At 35.0% G+C, this 25348-nt stretch overlaps 1 pseudogene; it reads left to right on the top strand.

Annotated features, from left to right (window-relative positions):
* Positions 1-24834: 24834 nt before the first annotated feature.
* LOC120368506 (U6 spliceosomal RNA) lies at positions 24835-24931 on the top strand (annotated as a pseudogene).
* The last annotated feature ends 417 nt before the right edge of the window (positions 24932-25348 follow it).

Here is a 25348-nt window from a genome sequence, read left to right on the forward strand (position 1 = left end):
GTAAATGACACATGGCAATCAAACAGTGTCATAAAGGAAGTAAGGTTGTTATCTATACAGAAAAATATTGACAAAATCCCTTTAAAAAGCAGAGCATGGAATAGTAAGTATAATTCTGTGTACAAGGGTGCACACATTCATGCATGCATACTACATTTATAAGAATAATTTTTAAATATCTGGGAAGATATCAACCAATGTGGTAAGATTTGCTACTCCTTATTAAATGGGTTGGGAAAGGAAATGTGGACATTTTCTCTTAACTGTATTTTTAATAACAAATATAACTAAATAAAATGTTAAAAAAATGACATCAAGCATATGCATCATTTAGCAACATGATGCCAAATGTACAGATATTCAGAAACATTTGGCTAATTCACTTGTTTTTTTCCACTTTCTTCCAGATGGTTAAGACCATGTAGACGCTTCCTCTGTTAATATTCAATGAGTGTTTACATTTGTGGCGTCTTCCTTCAATATAAAGTTATAGAGATTAAAGAACTTCCCCACATTACATTCATTTCTTTCTAAAATAATTAACTGTACTTCTGAGGTGGAAATTCAATAAAATAAATAGCAAAGAAATGCAGTAAGAAAAGCACAGGCTTGGGAGGAAGCACAGATTTGAATCTTGGCTTTTCTACTTTGAGATGAAATTTATTCATCTATAAAACAGATCAATCATCAAACCTATTTTAGAATGTTGTCACAATGATGAAATAAAGAAACATGTTAAAATTATCTTCCTTGGTGTATAGCCCCCAAAAATGTACATGATGCATGTCATCTTCCTCAGACTCCCTGATAATATCATAATCTAAATAGCACTTAGAATAAAATCATTTTTTGTATAGTCCCAGCTACTCGGGAGGTTGAGACAGGAGAACCACTTGAACCCAGGAGGCAGAGATTGCAGGGAGCCAAGATCATGCCACTGCACTTCAGCCTGGGTGACAGAGTGAGACTCTGTCTCAAAACAAAACACAAAAAAAAGTTTATTTTTTTTTTCTGTTTATATGATTCAGAATTTTGCAGATACTGATTTGCAAAATGGTGGGTAGTTAAAAAACTGAGAAAATTTTAAAATTCTTTTAGCATTAAAAATATATATGAGATAACCATGGTGGTGGGGAGGTAGTTAAAAAACTGAGAAATTTTTAAAATTCTTTTAGCATTAAAATATATATGAGATAAACTGGTCCCTGCCATGAATTCTTCTAAGGCAGATATAGGTCAGGAAACAGATGCAAATCTGGCTCTTGCATTGAGAGCTTCCCACCAATGTTATGGAAAATGTGATTGCAGAATCAACAATGTAGAGTTTGGCTAAAGGTTATCTTATAACTGAATTTTGAAAGTGATGTTAACTCTTCTAGGACTTTTTTTTTTAACTGTTTATCTTGATAAGTGTTGCTGATATTAGCATCCATCCAAGTGTCTGAATCAAAAACCACCACTATGCAATTACACTTTCTTTTTTCATGCCATCCAATGCTGGCCTAGAGTGGATAAACTCGCAGCATTATACATAAAGCAGTTATCTGTGACAATTATTCAATTAAGATCTGCTTTGCCTTCTGGGACTTGAGTTCCTACCCTTGGCAGATAGGAAAGGTTCCATGGTTGTGGGCAGCATCCCCCTCCTGGCAGCCATGATCCAGGCAAGGATTGCCTGGTGTGATGAGGAATGGCAGCCCAGAACTTTCCTCTTTGTCTAATGCTTATCTTTCTTCTTCACTGGGATTTGCCAAAAACAGAACTTATTCAAGTTTGTTAAAGATTGTTTCTGTTTAAAAGACCTCTTCTCCGAAGGAGAACACACTTGCTTTACTGCAGCAATTGTTGGATTTGTCAGTTAAGTGACCAATCAAGTAGGTTACTTCCTATTGTGTGTGTGTGTGTGTGTGTGTGTGTGTGTGTGTGTGTGTGTGTTTAAGAGAGAATGACAGAGAGGAGAGAAAAATAAAGAAAAATGAATTATTTTATGTGCATTCCGTACTATATATATTATACATGGGATGCAATGCTAATGTAAAAATAATGAATAATAAAACAAATTATTTTTATCATTTTAAGATTATTGATGTTTAAGATTGATGTTTAAGATTATTGATATTTTTATCAGTGTAAGATTGTCAGAAAATTGATATTTAATCAGCTAAATTAACTTTTCTTTCAGCTACTTCTTTCAGGAGGTATCTCCACATTAAGACTTTCAAAAAGCAAAATCTCTGCATATATAATCTTAGAGCCTCTCTACTTCATGCATTGCAACAGAGGCTTTGCTCCCTTAGGAGCCAGTGGAAACTGTATCTTTTCCTAAACCATAGCTCAAAGAATGGCCCTCAGTGTTCCCAATGTCTTCTAAGCAAGGACTCTTCAATGAATCCCAGTTCTCATACAGTTGGAAGAAAAATGCTACTTTTTCAGGTGTATTAGATGCTGTCCTCAGATAATGGAAACTATGTAACCAAAGATGTTTCTCTTTTGGGCTTTGATCCCAGAAAATGTGAAGGAAAATCTGTTGCAGGAGTTTTATAAACTGTGTTACCTCTGCTTCCATCAGAGGGTTTTTTATTTCTCCCATAAATGTCTCCACATATTCAGTGCTTTAAGGTCTAATCTCTCCAGTTTTTTTTTTAAACACATTGGGGAGATTTATCATTAGTTTCCCATTGCTGCTGTAAAAATGTTTGCAAATGTATTACCTTAAAACAAGCCAAATTTATTATCTTACAGTTCTGGAAGAAGTTCAAAATGGTTTTTGTGAACTAAAATCAACGTGTTGGCAGGGCTGTGTTTCTTCTGGAGGCTCTAAGGAAGAATTTGTTTCCTTGCCTTTTCCAGCTTCTAGAGGGGACCCACATACCCTGGTTGGTGGCCCCTTCCTCCAGATTCAAACCCAGAAGTGTTGCATCTCACAGTTGTTCTTCTCTTGTTATATCTTCCTCATTGGCTGAAACCTTCCACCTCCCTCTTCCATTTTTAAGGATTTGTGATTATACTGGGCCTACTCAGATAAAATCCAAGGTAATCTCAGCATATGCGGATTAGAATCCTTGATTGTATATGCAATTCTACGTCTCCTTTGCCACCTAATGCAACATATTCCCCAGTTCTGGGGATTAGAACATGGCATCTTCGGGGACGTTATTCTATCTACTTAAGGGGGCAAGTCTTAAATTAACAAAAGAAAATTAATACTCAGCAAATATATAAAATTTGAGATGAAGAATAAACTAAGGTCAAGAGCAAACACCAGAATTCCCTTTAGAAAGTGATCAGCATGAGTGGTGAGCTAATCAGACAGAAAACATCAGCTTGAGGAATGACAATGGAGGGTGCACTCAGACAGCTGGAGAGACATAGGAGACAGACCACCAGGAGCTAAGAGGAAGGGCCGGGACCTCAAACGCAGACAGTCCACACTCTGGGACCTCCTCCTCTACCAGACGCGGGTTTTTTGTTCTCTTTCTCTTGGGCCTCAATTCCAGGCCTTAATACTTGTTGTATGGTAGGACTGAGGGAATATGAATGCAAATACTAGACAAGGCATTTGTCCCACAGTACTGGTGGCTGTGTAATAGATATTCTTAATTACCAAGTGCTTAAACTGACCCCTGTGTACTTAGGCAACATGTTTGGAGTTCTTACCCGCTTGCCAATCACACTTCACTGCTGAATCCAAATATTAAAAAACGATAGGTCGATTTACAGACCAAAATTATGACTATGCCATTGAAAATGTATGGTAATCTATTAAGGGGCCTAATAATCATAAACCCCTTTTGCTTCCTAATTATATTTATTGTCTTTTGCTCTTCTAGAAATTTACTACAAATTTGCTGGCTTAAAGTAATACACCTTTATTCTCTTCAATTCCGGTAGTTGAAAATCTAAATGAGTCTTAAAGAGCTAAAATTAAAGTGTTTGTAGGGCTGGTTCCTTCCAAAGACTTTCAGGAAGAATCTGTTTCCTTGTCTTTTCTAGCTTCTAGAGGCCACCTGCATTCTTTAGGTCTATACATCCTTCTCCATCTTGAAACACTTCACTCCAACCTCTGCTTCCATCATTCCATCTCTTAAATAGATTACATCTGACAGTCTGTTTCATAGCTAGGTGTGGCTATGTGGCTAAGTTCTGGCTAATAAAATATAAATGAAGAGTTCTATAAAAATTTCAGGAAGTGTGCCTTAAAAAATGGTGGCATGCCCTTCTGCCTTCTTCCATCCTGATGGCCGAAATGCAGGTGCAATGGTTGGAACTTCAGCTGTCTTAATCCAGTCATCTTGGATTAAGAATTAACCTTTACAGGCTCACACCTGTAATCCCAGCACTTTGGGAGGCTGAGGTGGGCAGATCATGAGATCAGGAAATGGAGACCATCCTGGCTAACACGGTGAAATCCTGTCTCTACTAAAAACACATATAAAAATATGTGTGGTGGCACATACCCGTAAACCCAGCTACTCGGGAAGCTGAGGCAGGAGAATTGCTTCAACCCGGGAGGTGGAGGTTGCAGTGAGCTGAGATTGCACCACTATACTCCAGCCTGAGCAACAAAGCAAGACTCCATGTCAACAAAAAAAAAAGAAAGAAAGAAAGAAAAAGAAAAAAGGAATTAACCTTTACTGTGGAAGCCATATATAACAGAGCAAGATGAAAGGAATTTCAGTGTCTTTTGAACACCTAAACAAGCCTGAAATTTTTTCTCTGCTTCTTGAAGATGAGAAAGTAATATAATCTGTCTTGTTTAAATCACAGCTATTTGGGTTTTTCTATTACTTGTAACCTGATTTAATGCTAACTAATACAAATATATTTTGAATTATATTTTAAACATTCATATTTTGTATACACAGAGGCAATATATTTCATTAGCTCTGTGTATGTAAAATATTTTTTCATAAATAGAAGGATTTTATCATAATGACAGCTAAACTGTAAACAACTTCAAGGCGATATTTTTACAAGCAAGGAACCAAAAGGAAGTTTCTAGATAAAGTTGGATTTAGGAATGTTGAAGATAAATTAATATCATTGGTTCATTTCCTGTCACTACGCTGACCAAATAAAAATCCCACCAAATGTATAATTTCAAAGGATTGATCTAAAAGGTAGCACCAAATATTGACCAAAGAAAAATGTCAATTCAGAATGACTACTCTAGGAGACTTTGCATAGATCTTCTGTCTCCTTGATGAGATCAGCTTAATTCATCTTCTTAAACCATGTGCTTTAAAAAATGCTAAAAATTTAAATTTTAAAAAGAAAGCACACACCTGAAGTGATATATATTTTATCTTATATCATGATAGCAGGATATTAAATATTACTGCCTGTAGCCTTTTACAATCAGTTTATGAGCTTATAAAAAGAAAACTTTTGTATTTTAGGTGAATTTAGTATATATGCATTTTCAGAACTTCTCAAGGCAATTATTTCTATATTCCTATCTTGTACATACACATACACACACAATCATTTCACCAAAACATATATTGTTCCTAAATACATATGCATAATGAAATTCTTTCTGCTCTCTATTTTTCCCAGTTCTATTCATTGCAGCTCTGTTGCATCACTGAAGAAGAACAGTTGGTTACCATCTTCTTAATGATGTTTAATCTTGTAACTATGTAACACATAATATATTTCATACATGTGAATACATAGACTTCTATTACTTTAAACATATTATTTATGAAAAATGTACTTTTGTTCCCCTATACATTATTCAAATATTACATCAACATATTAAGAAATTTTAAAGGCAGATAACAGAGAAGATAATATTTAGGAGAATGAATAATAAAATATTATAGCTAACCCACAGAATCAAACTTACAGTAAAAATGACCATAAGCACAACCCCCAGTATTTGACTATTTTGCATCTAATTAGATTATACCAGAAAAAAAAAACAGAACTGAGAAATGAATAATGGACGTTACACTGACTGCCTCTGATTTACATAGAAAAGATGCTCTGAAAGGTGAACTGTAAGGTAGTTGCCAGAAAGTCAGAGCATATTTCTCTTGTTCCTCCCTAACATTGTATCAGAAAATATTTTAAACTTTCAACAAAGTTGAAAGAATTTTACAATAAAAAAGTGTATCACACCACACCTAGCTTCTCACTAACATTTTATTACATATAACAGCTACAAAATATATCTCAAAATAATTACACTTTCCTTCTCATAGCAGAATGCTGTTTTGGGTCACATAAATCAAATTAAGTTTACAAGATGGCACTAACTTACATCAAGTTTCTTAACCTTTCCCAAGATACGGTGTAAGTAGTAGTGTTGCATTTGTGTAATCAAAAACTGAGAAAACACAGCAAATAGGAGAAATAAACCACCCGCTGTATTATCACCAAACACAATCACTATAAATGCTTAAAAATCTTTTCAATATATATTTTTAAAATTCTTGTGGGTACTGAGTAGGTGAATATGTTTATGGGTACATGAGATGTTTTGATACAGGTATGGAAAGTGAAATAAGAGCATGGAAAATAGTAATAATAGCATATTATGATGCTATTATTATGCCACAATAATGGCATAATAATACATCTCACAGGCACTTATTCTTTGAAATAAGAACAATCCAATTACAGTATTTAAGTTATCGTAAATGTAAAATTAAGTCATTATTGACTGTAGTCAACCTATTATGCTATTAAATAGTAGGCCTTAATCATTCTTTCTAAGGACTTTTTCTTTTTTGTAGCCATTAACTATACCAGCCTCCAATAAATTTGCCAGACTCAGGTAACCATTCTTCTACTCTGTGTGTCCACAAATTCAATTGCTTTTTTAGATCTCACAAATAAGTGAGAACATGCAATGTTTGTCTTTCTATGCCTGGCTTATTGCAATTAACACAATGATCTCCAGTTCCATCCACATTGTTGTTGCAAATGACTGGATCTCATCCTTTTTATGGCTGAATAGTACTCCATTGTGTATATGTCCCACATTTTCTTTATCCATTTATCTGCTGATGGACAGACACTTAGGTTTCTTCCAAATCTTAGCTATTGTAAACAGTGCTGGAACAAATGTAGAAGTATGGTGTCTCTTCAATATACTAATTTCCTTTCTTTTGAATATATGCCCAGCAGTGAGATTGCTGGATTATGTGGTACTTCAATTTTTAGTTTTGTTTAGGAGTATCCAAACTCTTCCCAGTAGTGGTTGTACTGATTTACATTCTCACCAACAGTGTACAGGAGATTTCTCTCCTTCACATCCTCACATGTATTTGTTATTGCCTTTTATATATAAGCATTTGTTATTATCTTTTGGATATAAGCCATTTTAACTGGCGTGAGATGATGTCTCGTTGTAGTTTTGATTTGCATTTCTCTGATCATCTGTGATGCAGAGCACCTTTTCATATGCCTGGTTGCCATTTGTATGTCTTCTTGTGAGAAATGTCTGTTCAAATTTTTTGTTTACTTTTTGATTGAATTTTTAGACGTTTTTCCTATAGAGCTGTTTGAGCTCCTTGTATGTCCTGGTTATTCATCCTTTGCTAGATGGGCAACTTGCAAATATTTTCTCTGCCTCTGTAAGTTGTCCCTTCACTTTGACAGTTTTCTTTGCTGTGCAAAAGCTTTTAAACTTGATGTAATCCAATTTGTCCAGTTTTGCTTTGGTTATCTGTGTTGGGGTATTGCTCAAGAAATCTTCACTCAGACCAATGCCCTGAAGATTTTCCCCAATGTTTTCTTGTAGTAGTTTTATAGATTGAGGTTTTAGATTTAAGCGTTTATCAGCATATTTTTATTTTGCTTGTCTAAGGTCTTGTGGATGCTTTGTGTGATAGTAACTATCCCATATTTAGCAATTTCCACAAAATTACATAACTTTTCCTGTCATTTAAATGAGTAATTAATATATACCTCTACAGCAAATTGAATACATGTTCCAAAATTTACTTACCATTACTGAACCACTTATTAATACTTTTAATGAAACATTCAGGACACTTTCATTCATTGCCGTCACAAAAATTCTGTAATTAACTTATTTTGTGCTTCAATTTTTCTACCTTATCTGTTTTCCTTAGATTCTCAGAAGTGGAATTACTGTGTCAGTGGGAAAATAATTTTTTGGCCTAATTCTTAATATGTATTAGTACCACTTTACTTTTTTGTCTTTTAATAAGCATCCACTTTTAATACTTAAGGATGGGAAAGAGCAATGGCATTTCCTTCTGACATTTAAAGATTTGCTCTCTTTCAGCACAATAAGATTTCTCTATTTCACACTCCTTTACCATGGGAGGCCTAATAATCCAAACATATAATAAGTTATTGAGGTATACAGTGAAAAAACATCTGGAGCGAGTATCTGTTGCTACAGATACAGATTGAAAATAGGAATATAATGCATATTTGTACTGGAGATCCATTCATATATCACAAGAGAAAAATTAACTCACCTCTACTGAACTCCAATGTTATAAATTTCTATTTGACTTAGAGTCCACTCACAAGTTACTAAAATTGTGAAAAGTAAATACATATGAAAAATTGAAAGTAATTTATGTCAGCTTTAAGTTTATGCTACAGTGTGAGAGTTGCATATGAATGAAAAGAGGAGTGGATTAAAAAGAATGTGAAATAAATTATTGGGTGAGAAGTAAAATTGAAAAACAAGTATCTGGCATATTCAATGCTAGAGAAAGCAGTACACTAACAGCCAAAGGCAGAGAAACACTGTAATCTGTTTGAGGTTAAACATTCCAAGACTGATATATCATTACATTATTGGTCTTTGATTCTGTAACAATCTGTATCTGTAATTAAAATCTACATTTCTCACACAATGGAAGATTTCTCCTAACTCATTAATAAAAAGCATTGTAAATCCTGGGCACCCTTATTCAATTACAATGTCATAAAACAACATTTAAAATTCCTTCAAAAAATGGAAAGCTTATTTTATACATGGCTCACTGGAAAAATCTCTCACCCAGTCCCAGCACCACAAACACAGGTTCAATATAGCATATTATATCATAAAATATTACATTAAACCCTGGACACTATACTGCCTACACACACCTACCCCCAGGCCCAAAGCACATCATTAGAATCCAACCATCACTACCTAAAACCTAAATGTATTTTTTAAACATGTTATGACTACATTACACTGCAGGGCTGCTAATCCCCCTCTCTGTGCTGTTTCCCCATTCTTAATGGAAATTCTAATCGATTCCTTAATCTTGCTATGCTTTGCTAAATGTATTAATATTTCTAGGATGTTAAACTGAAGGGTCCCTTCTCATCTGCTGAAACATTATACTTTCACCAGGTTGACAGATTAATTTCCAAGAAAAAACCATTAGCAATAGTCTCCTCCCTGCTATTAACATGACGTATGAAATGAAAATAATTTGAAACAGCTGGATGAAGACTTCCCAGGATAATATCTAGGGACTATGCTCAGTGTAACATGAATCCATATTATTATATTGCAGCAAGGTTTGCTATAAAGTTCGAAGTTTGATGTAACTTTTGGAGAATTATCTCCTTCCTATCACTAGAATGGAATGTATAGCATTTGAGGAGAGTAGCTGTTCTCTACTGATCTTAGCCAAGCCCTGAATAAAGGGACTAGAAACTGAGAAGTGACTAAAAGGATAACAAAAAAAGATATTTGCTACACTTTAATTATAATTGCCTTTTTCTACAACTATTTGTCATTTTGTCAAAATCAATTATATCTTAGTTATTTCTACTTAGAAATTGCTAAGCCCACTAGTTTACAACAAAGCACTGTCAGGAATTCATTTCCTAATACTTAAATTATTACAAACCAATTTGATTCTTTAAATGGAAGCACTGAATTTTTAAACCTTAGAGTTGCACACTAAAATATTTACAGATTAATTGATAGGATGTTTGATACTTGCTTTTAAATTATCCAGCAGGGTTGAGGGATTGAGAGAAGTAAAGACGAAGTCAAATCATCCAAGTGTTGATAATTGTGGAAACTGGGGGATAAGTACATGAGTTTTTAAATATTTTTCTGTCTAGCATATTAATCACCTATAAAATAATGGTCTTATTAGATTCTTTTAAAAGTAGGAACTCTATGGCATTTTTTTAAAACCACCTGCTATAAATTGAACGTGTCCCCCTCAAGTGCATATGTTGAAACCTAATCACCAATGGGAGGGCATTAGGAGGTAGGACTTTAGGGAGGTGATTATATTCTGAGGGTGGAGACTTCCTGACTGAGATTAGTGTCCTAATAAAGGGGCCCCAGAAAGCTCCTATGATAAGAGCTTTCACAAAGTTCTCACATATGAACCAGGAAAAGGGCCCTCACCAACACCAACTCTGTCAATGCTTTGATCTTGCCCTGCTCTTTAGTCACTTAGCAGAAATGATTAAAAGGATAATAAAAAGATATTTGTTACACTGATGACATAATTGCCTTTTTCTACAAATCTTTATCATCTTGCTGAAATCAATTATATTTTAGGTTTTTTTTTTAATTTAGAAATTGCCAAGCACACTAGCTTACATCAAAGCAGTATTAGAACTACATTTCCCTAATACTTAAATTATTACAAACCAATGTGACTCTTTAAAAGCAAACACTGAATTCTTAAACTTTAGCGTTGTATACTGAAACATTTCAAATACCGACTCTGTCAATGCTTTGACCTTAAATGTCCAGTCTCCAGAATAGTGAGAAATAAAAACTGTCATTTAGGAGCCATCCAGTATATGGTATTTCGTCATAGAAGCCCAAACACAGACACCTCCTCTAAAGATAATATAGGTAAATATATGTGGAGAGAGACATATATACAAAAAGCTAGACTTTGTTTCCTAATGCATACAAAGGACAAGACGGAGCTTGCTGCAGAAAGCAGCACCCAGGACAGAAAAGGAAAGCTAAAAATATCCGAGTCAACCAGAGGAACCAAGAGATCAATGGGACAATTCCAGAAGTAGTTGAAACTTTAGGAATTCTATGCTGATTCCTTCCCAGCAAATTGCATCCAAGAATTATAAAGCGACTTGTACTCCAAATAGTCAGTGGTTTGTTTCTTGATCCACAAAAAGTTATCGAGCACACATTATTGAGCCAACCATACTAGTGGGTGCTGAAGATATCACGGTGAGAAAAATAAAATAATCACCTCTTCTGAGGAAGACAGATGATCAAAAAAATTAGACTAAATAGATGAAATAAGGCTGCAGAATTATGAATAGCACTACAGGAGGAGAGAGAAGAAAAATTTTATTCCTTGTGGCAAGACTATTGTACATTTATGACAGGGCTGGATATACGACACATGATTTCATACCCTACTTTGAGGGTGTCTTTCTCAGAAACCGCTTGGTTTGGAAAATAAAAAATCCTACCCAAAGTAAATTTTAAAAAACATATAAGAATACAGAGAACAAAATTGCATAAATTATGGGAACAATTGCAGAAAATATAGGAACACTATTGCAAAGAATGAGAATGTAAGACTTTGTGAGACAGCATCTCTGGGACCTCATCCCAAATTTGTGAGCCATACTGATATTAAGTGCCCATCCATAAATAATTACTGTGAGACAGGGAGGTGAGGCTATTGGTGCTAAGTACTGGCCCTTTCAGACTGTGGGTGAGGTGTTCTCTCACAGAAGCAAGCCCCGAATGGTAACTGTCTCTTGAAGGGCTGTTTCCAAGACTTTCTTGATAAATGTGTGTGGGAATTAATAAAACCCTAATATAAAGCTCTCTGAAACTGCTAAAAATGAAAAGTCTCCAGTAATATTAAGTTATATCATGTGAAATTAAGTTGTGCTTTTAAAAAAGTTCAAATAATAAGGCACTATCATTTAAGAGAGAGATAACGTTCACTGTTTTGCCAAAAAGAGACTGGTGCATACTGTTGGTCAATAAAGTTACACAAAACAAAAACAAAAGCAGCAACAACAACTACACAACAACAACAACACACAAATAGGAGTAAGTTTTGACTCATCTTAATGAAAGTTCCTCAGCCCCAATTCTTTAGTATTAATAATTATAAATTAGTCATGTAAAGATACAAATGCTATGTTATAATCTTTCTTAAATCTACAGAATTAAATGATATTATATTCTAAAAAGACAGTGATTTTCAAAACAAAACAAACAAAAAAACATTAGTTTTGTCAATACACTGATTTCAACAAAACAGAGCTTGTGAATAAACAAGGGTTAAAAAAATATTTAAAATCAAACATACTTCATTTTATTTCCCAGAAGCAGTTTGGTTGACACTTCCCTAATACTTCTCCAGACTATGAAACATATATTTTAAAGTATTTTGCAGCAATAATGAGACCACAGGAGGAATTATGTGCATAAATAATCTCAGCCTGACAGGGAGGGATTTAGGAAGAATTCCATGTTGGGAAGAGATAACCCTGAAACATTGTTTTGCTGATAAGGGTATGAGAATGAAGTGATTTTGCATGTCATTTTCTCAATTATTTCTCATTTCTCATTCTTATTCATTCATTTTGACAATTAGTAGCATGGCAAGATAAGCAATTAAGGCAAGACAAACTGTGTCAAGAAACGGCATTGCAAAATAAGAACACCAATAAATATTTGAGGTAAGTTAAGTCATTATCCAGACATGTCATGCTACAAAAGTTTCAGAAAGTTGTCCAGGCAATTCATAAAATCAAATTCTGGGGATAATTTGACTTACAAACTCTATGCTAAAAATTAACTAAAAGGACCAAATAGAAGCTAGAAGGGAAAGGGAAACTCCTTCAATCCTGGATTTAGGAAAGTATAATATTAAAACCATATGTCACTGACTTAAAAAAAAATTCAGATACAACACAATTTGAATCCAACTGAAAAAACATAAGCTGAAACACAACTCCTTTTCCCAAGAAAGTACTTTAATTTTATGGTAAATAAATGGAGAAAATTTCACCAAATTCCACTAATACCCCCAGAAACTTGGAGAAATAAAACAAGAATGTTACATAGGATGTGGGAGAGACAGTCATCCAGCCCTCCCACCAACCTTTCAAGGGTTTGGCAGGTGTAGAGAGGGTACATATCTCTCAATTCAGAATCCTACAGGAGGTTGGATTTGGTCCATGCTTGCAAAGGAGCTATGATTACCTGGAGAGGCAAGATCTGGAAAGCATGTCAAACTCTGAAGTCGTAGAAATAAGAATGAACTTGAGTCATTTTGAAGTTGCAGACAAAGAGAAACAAAGGATATTAGGAAAAATGTGTGGGTGTTTTAAAAAGAGAGAGAGAGAGTCCTTAAGTATCAGAGTTTTTCTCTTCACAGTGATCAGTAAAAGAGCTGCAGGATAGAGTAACCCCAACAGTGAAAGAGCAACTGCCCCAAAGCCAGAGATATAATTTCTGTGCACATAGAGGAATACTTCTCAAAGCCAGTTTCTTCAACCATGACTATTAATGGCTGTATTTGCTCTCCATATCCTATAATCTGTGGGATGGTTGAGGAGATCCTCCAGTGATCTCAGGATGACAGTAAAAAGAGATAGCGATCAAGAAGGCTGAGTACAATTATTAGTACTGAATAAGCTAGGTTGCAATCAGATATATACACACAGAAAAAAAGTAGAACTTATATAAAAATTGTGCAGAAGAAGTAAAGAAATTAATCAATAGATATTATACCAAGTAGTTTCCCAGAATTAAATGGCATATTTTCCTCAAACATTTCTTCAATTCAGGTTCCAGAAAAACACTATGTGGTCACTGAAGGCATCCACCTTACAGGGAGATTATAGTCTGCATCTCCAGTGATAGCTAAACTTAGAAATAAGTATCTGAAGAACAGGAGTTTAACAAGACTTTTCATCCTTGAGAGTAAGGGACTAAATAACAGCATATCAGATTATAATGCATCTGTCTGACACTTATCATTAAGGGACACCCATACATGTAATACAAGGAGTATATTTTATACATTCCACTATTATCTGAAGAGATGAAACAGAAGAGATGGAGGATACTTTTTTTAAACTATAGTGGAGGCACACTGTTTATATGCCCAAAGACAAAAATCTTACATGTGGAGGTATAGTCCAAGAAACAAAAGAAATTTTAAACAGCAACTTCTTTGATCTTTCAGTGCAGTTACATATAAAGGATCCTTTATAAATAAAATGTGGAAAAATACATAACTGTCTTTTAGAAAAGGATCTGAGAGAGCTAAGAAGAAAAAATTAAGAATAAAGAACCCATCTGAATCAATAAGTAAAATACAGACAGCCCAATTTACAAAGGAGCAAAAGGCTTGAAGACACCAGTCACAAGAGAATGTATACAAATGGTAAATAAGAGTATGAATTATGGTAATAATTATCCTCTATGGGGAGAAAAATAAGACCACAGCAAGCAATTACTATATTACAAAAGAATGACTAACATGAAGAAAACCATTGGCAAGGATGTAAAGCAAATGGAACTTTCATACACTGTTGATGGGGATATACCTTGGTACAAGTACATTGAAAAGCTACTTGGCATTATCTATCAAAGTTGTATATTCATATAACCTATCATCTAGTAATTTCTCTCTGGAAAGGCACATCTATGCGCAGCAAGACATTTTAAGAATGTTCATAAATTTATTCATAATGACTCCAAACTTGGAATGACACAAGTGTCCCTCAACATAATGGATCAATAAACTCATTTTTAAAACACTGTATAAATTGAGAATAAAAATCTATTGTTATATTAAAAAATATCACAAATGTAATATTGACCAAAAGTAGCCAGACACAAAAGAGGGCATACTGTATGATTCTGTTTATATGAAACTCAAAATAAGTGAAACTAAGATATGGTGATAAAGATAGGAGTATTGGCTACCTTTACAGGTGGTGGTTCTAGAGGCTTATATACCTATTAAACTTCATCTAGCTCTACACATAAAATGTGTAAACTTTACTGTAATTATGGTATACTCAATATAAAAGTTAAGAAAATAAAGAATAAATTACCAGAAGTGAAAATGACCATATAAGAAGAAAAATTTAGAATCAATATTGCAGAAGATTAAGTCTTTAGAGTCAAACTCTCCACAATGCAGTGGGGAACAAACATGAAGAAATAAAAATGATACATGAGAAGAGTTATAGGAGGCAATAATAATGATTCTACAAATAAGATGATACTTGTCCTTGAAAAATCATAACAAATGAAACTGAAAAAATCATCTGTATATAAGAGCTAAAATCTTGACTGAAGTGAAAATGTGAATGTTCAGACCAAAAGCATTCAGTCTTTTTTATGCAAAATTGGCAAAGTACAAAGAACCTGGTAAAGCAGTAAATTTTAAGGATAAGTTAAGAATTCTACAAGCTTGTACTAATCAGTCTGACTCACCAGAGGTCTGCATTCACCCATGCTCTTCTCAATACGGCAGGACAAAAAGACTCACAAAGTATTAAAGTCAAATAGGTGCCAGAAGAAGACTGAATAGCAGCTAGAGATAATTGATTAAGACAGTGTGGTTCCAGAATTCTATTGTCAACCCAATTAATATTTACTTAGTAGAGCAACAGAAAGATTCAAATATATAGGAAATTAGAAACTATATATCTTCATTTTTCCCTTTCCATTGGGGGCGAAAAACTATTTGAAGGGATTTTAAGATTGGAACCAATGATTCTACAAGTTGACATTAAAAACCTAAAATAATTTGATACATGGAATAATTAGTTTACATTTTAAAGCAATAATTTAGATAAATTAAATCATTTCTTTTAATTTAGATTATAATTGACATTCAAATTAAGAAAAACTTAACTATTCAGGAGTATAAATTGGTCATGGTGGGGGGTCAGTGGAGAGGGATGGGGAAGAAAAAATGAGTGTGTTGCAGCTTACTTCCACGGAATTTGATTTTCAAAATCTAAGCATTGGACTTTTTCCACAGGTGATTTGCAGAGGGTGATAATTTCCAGTGATGTCTGCAGGGTTTCATAACTTGAGAGTAGTTTCTATTTAATGTCAAGAATGGTATAATTCTCCAGGATAAAAAAACCTTTGAGATGTTCTGATCAGAGAACTCCATGATTTGTAGAAGAGTGGAAAGGACCATCTTCCCTTCTGCCTTACATGACGGTGAATTCTATGTGTTAACTTGATGACACTAAGGGATGCCCAAATAACTGGTAAGATATTATTCTTGGGTCAGTCTGTTAGGATATTTGTGGAAAGGATTAGCGTTAGCACTGAGTAAAGAGAATTCACTCTCTTCAATGTAGCCAAGCATCACCCAATTTGTTGAGGACCTAAATAGAACAAAAGGCAGAAAACAAGTGAATTCTCTTTCTTTCTTTCTTTTTCTCTCTCTCAGTCCTTGAGCTAGGACATGTATCTTCTCCTAAACTCAGACATTGAATATTCCAGTATTTGGGAATTCTGACTCCAGGAGTTACATGAGCATTCACTTCTCCCCACCTGGTTCTCAGACCTTCATACTGTAACTGGGATTTATACCATCTGCTCTCCTGGTTCTTGGCCTTTTGGTGTTAGACTGAATTATACTGCTGCTTTTCTGATTCTCCAGCTTGCAAACAGCAGTTAGTGGGACTTCTTGGACTATACAATCACAGGAACCAATTCCCATAATAAATCTCTCTACATATATATCTCCTATTTGTCCATTTTTTTTTTTTTTTTTTTTTGGAGAACTCTAATACACCTTGTACCTGGTCCCATAGCTCTGTTTCCCTTATCAACTACTTATTGCAGATACTTCTCAACAGATTTGACCTATTTCTTATGTCTTATGTTTTATGTCTGCCTCACCATATGATAGTAAAACTAAATATTTACAGTGACAACCAGGTATTCAATGAATTTTTAAGGGTAAAAATTATGTTAAAAATGATGATAAAATGCCACTGTTAACATAATTGAGTGACACATGTTATATAAAATCAGCTGGAAAATAATAATTTTAATTAAACTTTAGAGCATATCAACACAATTAATGACATTTAAAAGGAGGGGAAAATAAGAGGAAATATAAGTGTGCTAATTATTCAGAATTCCATAGAAGAAATTAATACTATCTTATTTCTGATGTTAATAGGTTACAAAATATAAATTTTAGCATGTAATTTAAAGCTACAGAAATAGACACTTTTAGAACAACACCATCAAAAGGCTGTGCATCTTCCATTAGTAGACAGCATGAATAATCACATGTCTGTAGTAAAAGATTGTTTTCCTGTTGTGCCTGGGTTAGCTAGAAGATAATAAGGATAGGTCATTTTTAACCTCCAACCCACTATCATGGGCAAGAACTTAGAATACACAGAGGGAACAATATTTAAATTTCAGGTATATTTATTAATTTGACAGAAGTGGTGAGAAAATGGGGTCACTTTAACCATAGCAAGAATGAACAAAGCTCACGAATTAGTATCTCTATATGAAAGGGATGGCATGTGAAATATTTACTTGTGCCAATAACTCAGAATGGGGAATCTTAAGGGTTATTTTCTGTCTGTTTGTTACCACCTTTCCCCACCAAGACACAAATGTAGAGCTTACTTAGTGACAAAAATAAAAACATTAAATCCCTAGATAATATAGTTTCAAAGGATTTCAAATCTAACTCTTCCCAAATTTTCCCCAATTACATCAATATCAACTTTCAAAGCAGCAGTTCTTTTCCATTTCCATAGTAAGCTAAAAGAGAAAAAAGCAACAATAGACTAAGAGAGTAGAGAATTCAAGCAAAATGGCCATCAAGAGAGTCCCCTTTCTCCAGGGAAGCTGACTGACTTAGAACCTTCTTGTGCTCAGTCATTGGCTGGGAGCAACATATAGGAAGTGTTGCCTCATTATAAACATGGCAACAAATGTTGCCTTAGTCAGCTATGCTTTCCATAAATGGAGACCTGTGAATACATGACCACCAGAGCATTCTTCTGAAGATCTTTGGAAATAAGAGAGTCCCATTAATAAAAAATTTAGGCTGGTATTTACAAAAGCTCTCCTGTTAGGAAATTATTTTAAAATAAGAGTTCTTTCTTTCTCTCCCCTACCCCATCCCCATAACACTGATGTAGACTGCTCTGTGATTATATCAACCACTGAAAAATTAACCCCTGAGGAAGCGAAGAAAAAGAGTGAATGTCTTTCTATAACTTTACCATCCCTAAAAGGATTATACTAATAAAAATATGTAGATTTCTTGCCCTTACCCTGAGGTTATTTGAATATAAAGCAGAAATTGACCTAACATATTTTCTGGATTTATAACATATGTTATCTCATAACTCTTCATAACATTATTCTATATATGTATAATTATCTCTATTTTCAGAAATGAGGAAATAGAAGCTCCAAAGAATTTTAAATTGGTTTAACATAATCATTAGGTTTCAGTTGAAGTCTGGCAGCTTTTAAATTTGTTTCACTGTACTCCCTTGAAATCTTCTGAACAATGTTGGACTTAGAAAAAAAATACAAAGGAAATTAAAAAGGAAGTGATATCCCAAAACTTAAAGTAAGATAATTTTTTTTTACAAAAGGAAGTAAAAGTATACAGCAATACAATTTAAATTTCTAGAAGACACATAAATAAAAACATCAGATAATCATTTTGTTGTAAAAATTCTGAGAGAATATATAAGTAAATGTATTATATAAACTATAAAAAAGATAAAATGTACTGTGCAGGAATTTATCAATATGTTAATTATGAGTATTTATATATGTAAGATGAGAGTAATAAAATATTCACATAGAATTGGTTGAATCAATACGTATGCAGTGACTTGCCATAGACTTCCTGGAGTTAAGTAAACTTCACATGCTAGGGGCACAGTCCTTCACAAGACTGCTCTCACTTACTTCAGACACTAGCCACAGGCTTACGAGTTCCAAGGCCACCCACACTTCTGACCAACAAGCTAAACATTCAGGGGTTCCTACTCTCTCTTCATGTTCAATAATTTCCTAGACTGACAGAGAATTCAGGAAAGTCCTACACGTATAATTACAGCATTATAGCACAAAGAATACAAATCAGGATCAGCAAAAAGAGACACATAGGGTGAAGCCTGAGAAGTTCCCAAATGTGCAGCTTCTGGTGTCCCCTCTCCCTACAGAGTCAGGAAACATCACCCTTCCAGCCACTGATGTGTAACAGTACACATTGTATTGTTAACCAAGGAAACTCATATAAGCTTCAGTGTCTAATTTTTTTTTTTTTTTTTGGAGTTCTATTCCATGGGCATGATTGACTGAATCACTGGCCATGCAATTGAACTTAATCTCCAGTTCCTACTCCCCTCCCTGGAGGTCAGGCTAATGTCACGTGGTTCAAAGCTCCAACCCTCTAAAAACATGGTCTTTCTGGATTGGCCAGCACCATCCAAGTCATCTTGTTAGCATAAACTATCTATGAACTCACCATGAGTCACCTCATTGGCATAAACTAACAGAACATATCATGAATAGCAAATACACTCCTGTCACTCAGGGAATTCTAAGGCATTAGAAGATAGCTCCCAGGAATTGGGAACAAAGGCCAGCCAAATTATTTATTACACAATAATATATAAAGCACTTTAATTAGCACCTGACACATATTGTTGTTGTTGTCATCTGTAGGCATAGTAGACTACTTTAGAGTAGAGTTAAAAATAGGTCCATGATTTATCCATTAGTGTCAGAGATAGCTGAAGATTTGGGTTAGCTTTTCTAGAATTTCTGTAGACTTGTTACATTTTTACTTACAAGTGAGTTTCCAATCAGTGTTTCCCAGAACATTAGTGCCATACCTAGTCTGCTCAAGCAGAGTCTCTGCTCTTGGGTTCAGATTGACTTTCACAAGTCAAAGTCGGTTTCAAGCTGGACTAAGTTTACTAGTCTGCTCAAGCAGAGTCTCCGCTCTTGGGTTCAGATTGACTTTCACAAGTCAAAGTCGGTTTCAAGCTGGACTAAGTTTACCTAGCTTTAAGACAGGATGCATGACAGACCACATTGCATGAATGGCAACAACCAATCAGAGGAATTAAGAGACTTACTTCAATGCTAGGATTTGGTATTCTTAAATCTTTCTTGCATATTAATTCAAGGGGTCACAGGAGCAGACTAGACACTAGATTATTGAGAGTTTGTCTGCAGTTACTACATTCCAGACCATACATTTGATCTTCATTGCTGAAATTGTTTATTGAGTAACAAGTATCAAGGAAATTCTACCAAGCTGGAGAATGAGGGTCAGTCGTGTGAATCTGAGGAGAATGTTATGAATCTTACAAGGTATAAAAGCTGAAAGGGCCACCAGATCATGTGGCTTCCATGAATTGAGGCGGCTCATGCTCATTTTGTCTCATCTCTTGAGAATATGTCCATCTTAGCAATGAAGTAAGTCTCCTAATTCCTCGGATTTGTTGTTGCTATTCATGCCATGTGGCAGCTGTCTATCCCGTGTTAAAGGTAAGTAAACTTAATCCAGGATGAAACTAATTTTGACTTGTGAAAGTAAATCTGAACACAAGAGCAGAGACTTTGCTTGAGCAGACTGGATATAATGCTTATGTTCTGAGAAACATTGTTTGGAAACTGACTTGTAATTAAAATTTGACAATTTTACAGAAATCCTAGAAAAGCAACTCAACAATACAGTAATTAGATGTGTTTACTGGTAAGAAACTCACTTCAAGTGGGTTTAAACATAGAAAGAAATGTGTTAACCCACATGATATGGTTTGGCTGTGTCGCCACCCAAATCTCATCTTGAATTGTAGTTCCCATAATCCCCCATGTCATGGGAGGGAACAGGTAGAGAAAACTGAATCGTGCGGGTTAACACATTTCTAAAACTAAATCACGTGGGTTGTTTCCCTTATCCTGTTCTTGTGACAGTGAGTTACTTCTCACGAGATATGATAATTTTATACAGGGCTCCCCTTTGCTGGGCACTCATTCTCCTTGCTGCCACCATATGAAGAATGACATGTTTGCTTCCCTTTCCACCATGATTGTAAGTTTCCTGAGACTGCTCCAACCCTGAAGAGCTGTGAGTCAATTAAACCTATTTCCTTTATAATTTACCCAGTCTTGGATGTGTCTTTATTAGCAGCATAGAACAGACTAATACATCACACAAACGAAGTCTAGAAGTAGTACAGACTGCAGGTGGAATTCTATCTGGATTCTATCCCAGTCCTCTGCTCTTCCTCCAAGCAGAATTCCTCCTTCATGTGCTTGTTGGATTTGTCATGTGTGCAAAATGGCTGCAATTGTTCCCAGTGTGATGGCTTCTCATAAAACCATCCAGAGAAGAAACAACCATGTCTTGATTTTTTAAAAAATCAAAGGGAAGTCATGGTCTTGATTTTTTAAAAATCAAAGGGAAGTAATGTTTTTTATTTTGCAGAAGCAGCATAGATGCCACCCAACCCTGAACCAATCACCATGGTCAGAGGAACGTTAAGCACTAATGGCTTAGGCCCAGACTCCATGCCCACTGTTAAACCACATATGGGCACATGAGGAATAGGATTAACTTGGGCTAAGTTTTGTTTGTTTCAAGCATATAGATGAAAGTTGGTACATAATAGCTTTTCTTTCCTGCCCAAGTTTAGAAACAAATAAAAAATAAAACACAGGGGATGGGCCTATGGAGATGTAAGCCCTTTTCATGACTGGCTGGATAGGGAACATGGTTTAGATTGTGGTCAAATGAATTTGCTCACATTTCAACTATAGATATCTAGAGACTCTCATCAAGACAAAGCCTGTACCGCCGAGTTTATTCCAAGCTGCCTTGCTGAAGGAAGAAAACCTAATAAGAAGAAATAGGACTGAGTGGAGAACATACCGTATTTTTCTATCTCATAATCAAATGTCACTCCTTTTCCTTAAGGAGGGCTGAGTGACAAGTGGGGAGCATTATTCCACCTGAAATCCCTCCACAAGGAAAAATAAAGCCAAGAGCTGGAAAATGTTTCACCTTTTACCCTTCCAGTGATGATGACTAGTTTGGGTTAATAACAGCTTACTCTGCAAAATCATGTAGTTGGTAAATCTGAAGTCTTGTTAACAATGAGTACAGAGAAAACTGATGCCAGGGAGTTCATTGGCTCTGTCCACTGCAGACACTATAAAAACATATTATGGCAGAGACTTCCTAAAAAAACATAGGAGACATGTGCACCTCTGCTCCCTTCCCAAACCTGACTAAAATGACACTCAGATAGTTTAAAACAATAAAATCATTAACCCACAAGGACAAATAAGATGGGAAAACAAAAGCACTCTAATGAGAGCAATAAAATTTTGAAAGCTGACTTATGGATGGAATAATAGTAACAGATAAGTAAGTGAATTCTTGGAGAAAAGCCAGGAAAAATAAGTCCATTTATGCCATAAAACTCTAGAAAGGCTCAGACATGGAAACTAACCACTATCTCCAGAGGACAGGGAGTAGGAATGTGGGGAGGGGAAGGCATAAAACAGAAAGATTGCTTTAAAAAGTCCTAAACAAAAGTATTCGAACCCACATTCCCTTTTTTCGTCTGTGCAACAAAATTGTATTCTTCAGCTTTGTGAATTCTAGATAAGCTGTGCCACAGAATAGAGAAACCACTGATAAAACAGACAAGAAGCTGGACGGTAAAAAGGGAAATAAGTGAAAATCCACCTATTGGATCATGAGAACACTCATCCAAACCCCAACCATACCACCTACATCAGACAGGAGAGTCTTGGGAAATCTGACAAACCCACGATAAATTATGGGCATCCCTTTCTAACCACCCGTCAAGAAATGCAAGAAGTCAGTAGGCTTTGCCAAAGCAGACAGAGTTCCTGTAAGCATTTTGGCTTAAGGCCATGAAATATTTGAGCAAATCTCTAACTTCATTGTAGCTATTTACCTTCTGTTTCATTGCAGATTTGTCAAAAATGATATAGGAGATTGAATAGAATGATAATCTATTATGACCTAGAAAATTTAGCTCAGAAATCTCACAATTGTTTGATGGAAGGACATTCTCATGATAATTTGTCATGATAGTGTCTACTCTAAAGCAGCTGTTAATATATACTGAAATGAAATTATATGCCTACAGTAAAGAAGACGCACATCATTTTCAATAAATCAAACTATTACATGTAATTAAATATATGAATGAGACTGGATAAAAATATAACACTCAAAAAAAAAACCACTCAGGCTGGGCACAGTGGCTCATGCACAAAATCCCAGCACTTTGGTAAACTGAGGTGGGAGGATTGCTTAGGCTCAGGAGTTTGAGACCATCCTGGGCAACACGACAAAACCCCATCTCTAAAAAAAAAATTAGCTGGGCATGATGGTGAGCACCTGTGGTGCTAACTACTTGAGGGGCTGAGGTGGGAAGATCGCTTGAGCCCAGGAGGTGGAGGTTGCAGTAAGCTGAGATAACACCGCTGCAGTCCAGCCTGGGTGACAGAGTGAGATGCTGTCTCAAGAAAATAAAAAAATTAGGCTGTGTGCAGTGGCTCAAACCTGTAATCCCAATACTTTGGGAGGCCTAGATGGGTGGATCACTTGAGGTCAGGAGTTCAAGACCAGCCTGGCCAACATAATGACACCCTGTCTACTGAAAAAAAAAAAAAAAAAAAAAAATATATATATATATATATATATATATATATATATATATTAGCCAGGTTTGGTGGTTCATGCATGTAATTCTAGCTACTAAAGAAAGCAAGGTATGAGAATTATTTGAAGTGGTGAGGCAGAAGTTGCAATGAGCAAAGACCCCCCACTGAACTCTAGCCTGAGTGACAGAGTGAGATGCTATCTCAAAAATATAACAAAATTCTAATAACTATCTCAACACAATGGTAATTAAAGTGGAAATCTTAACTTGAAAGCCTAAGTGAAAGATATAGGACATACTTTGCAAAAACTGTAAAGCTTTATTAGAAAGAAATTTTATACTTTAATAAGTAGAAACACACAATCATGCTCCTGGATGGAAAGAGAGTTCCCATATATAATTTTGGATCTTTCCCCCAAAATATGAATGTTTCATAAAATCCAAATCAAAATCATAAGCCCTTTCTTGGACTATAGCCTTCAGATGACAAATTTTATTTCGTTTACTAATTAATAAAAAAACTCAGAATAGTCTCAAATAAGGAAGAAACTAGACTTAGCAAAAATTAAAATGTATGCTAAGCAATCAGTAAATGAAAGAGCATGATACAAAAATCAACATATTATATCATATTGAAAAGTAGATGAAACTAAAAACTGATCCGTACATTCAAATAAAATATTTTTAATTAATATATGCATAATTGTTTTCCCAGTTTAAAAAAAAATCTATGCAGACTATTCAAACTAGTAAAATCCCATCCCTAAATATACTCTAAAAGTGCAATATATTATTATGCAAAACATTAATAATATCTGGAATGCCTCAAATAGAATAAAACTGGACATTTAGCCTGTTGTGTAGTGTTAAGTAATAATCAATAAACTTTGAACTATTTCAGAAAAAGAGGAATACTCTTCCCCCAAACAAATGAGACTATAAAATTTTAAAAAATCCTAGAGCAATGTAATAAGATTAAAATCTAATTTAATTATTATTTTACAAATAAAACTCAAGATTCAAATGGGCAAACCCAAGAGCAAACAACCCACAAAATAAAGAATATTATTTTAATAAGCACATGTTAAAAATATTTAACTTCAATTGAATCTCAAATCCTAACTGTAAACTCAGTCATATAATTGCTTACTGTAGAAGTAAAATTAAATTAAATGATGCATGCTTTGGCAGAAAATATCTTAAAATTGGCACAATCCAGAGAAAATAAACATGTCCTCTTTTAAGGATGACACAGAAAATCATGAAGCGTTTTATTGAAAACAAAAAAGCACTAAAAAGAGGACACCTAAGTCTGTTAGTGGAAAAAAAAGCTAAAAATCATAATAAAGTAATTCACCAAAACATGAAGTAATTTGGCAGTTACTATAATTGCAGAAAGAATGCCCATGATTAATTCAAATCAATGCAACAAACATTTAATGTTTAGTTAGTATGTGTCAGTCATTGTTCTAATGCAGGCGTCCCCAAACTTTTTACACAGGAGTCCAGTTCACTGTCCCTCAGACCGTTGGATGGCCGCCACATACTCTGCTCCTCTCACTGACCACCAATGAAGGTGGTGTCCCTTCCTGAAGTGTGGAGGGGGGCCGGATAAATGGCCTCAGGGGGCCACATGCGGCCCGCGGGCCATAGTTTGGGGACACCTGTTCTAATGTTATAGAAAAGTAAATAA

The sequence above is a fragment of the Saimiri boliviensis genome, chromosome 18, assembly GCF_048565385.1.
Source record: "Saimiri boliviensis isolate mSaiBol1 chromosome 18, mSaiBol1.pri, whole genome shotgun sequence".
Lineage (NCBI taxonomy): Eukaryota > Metazoa > Chordata > Mammalia > Primates > Cebidae > Saimiri > Saimiri boliviensis.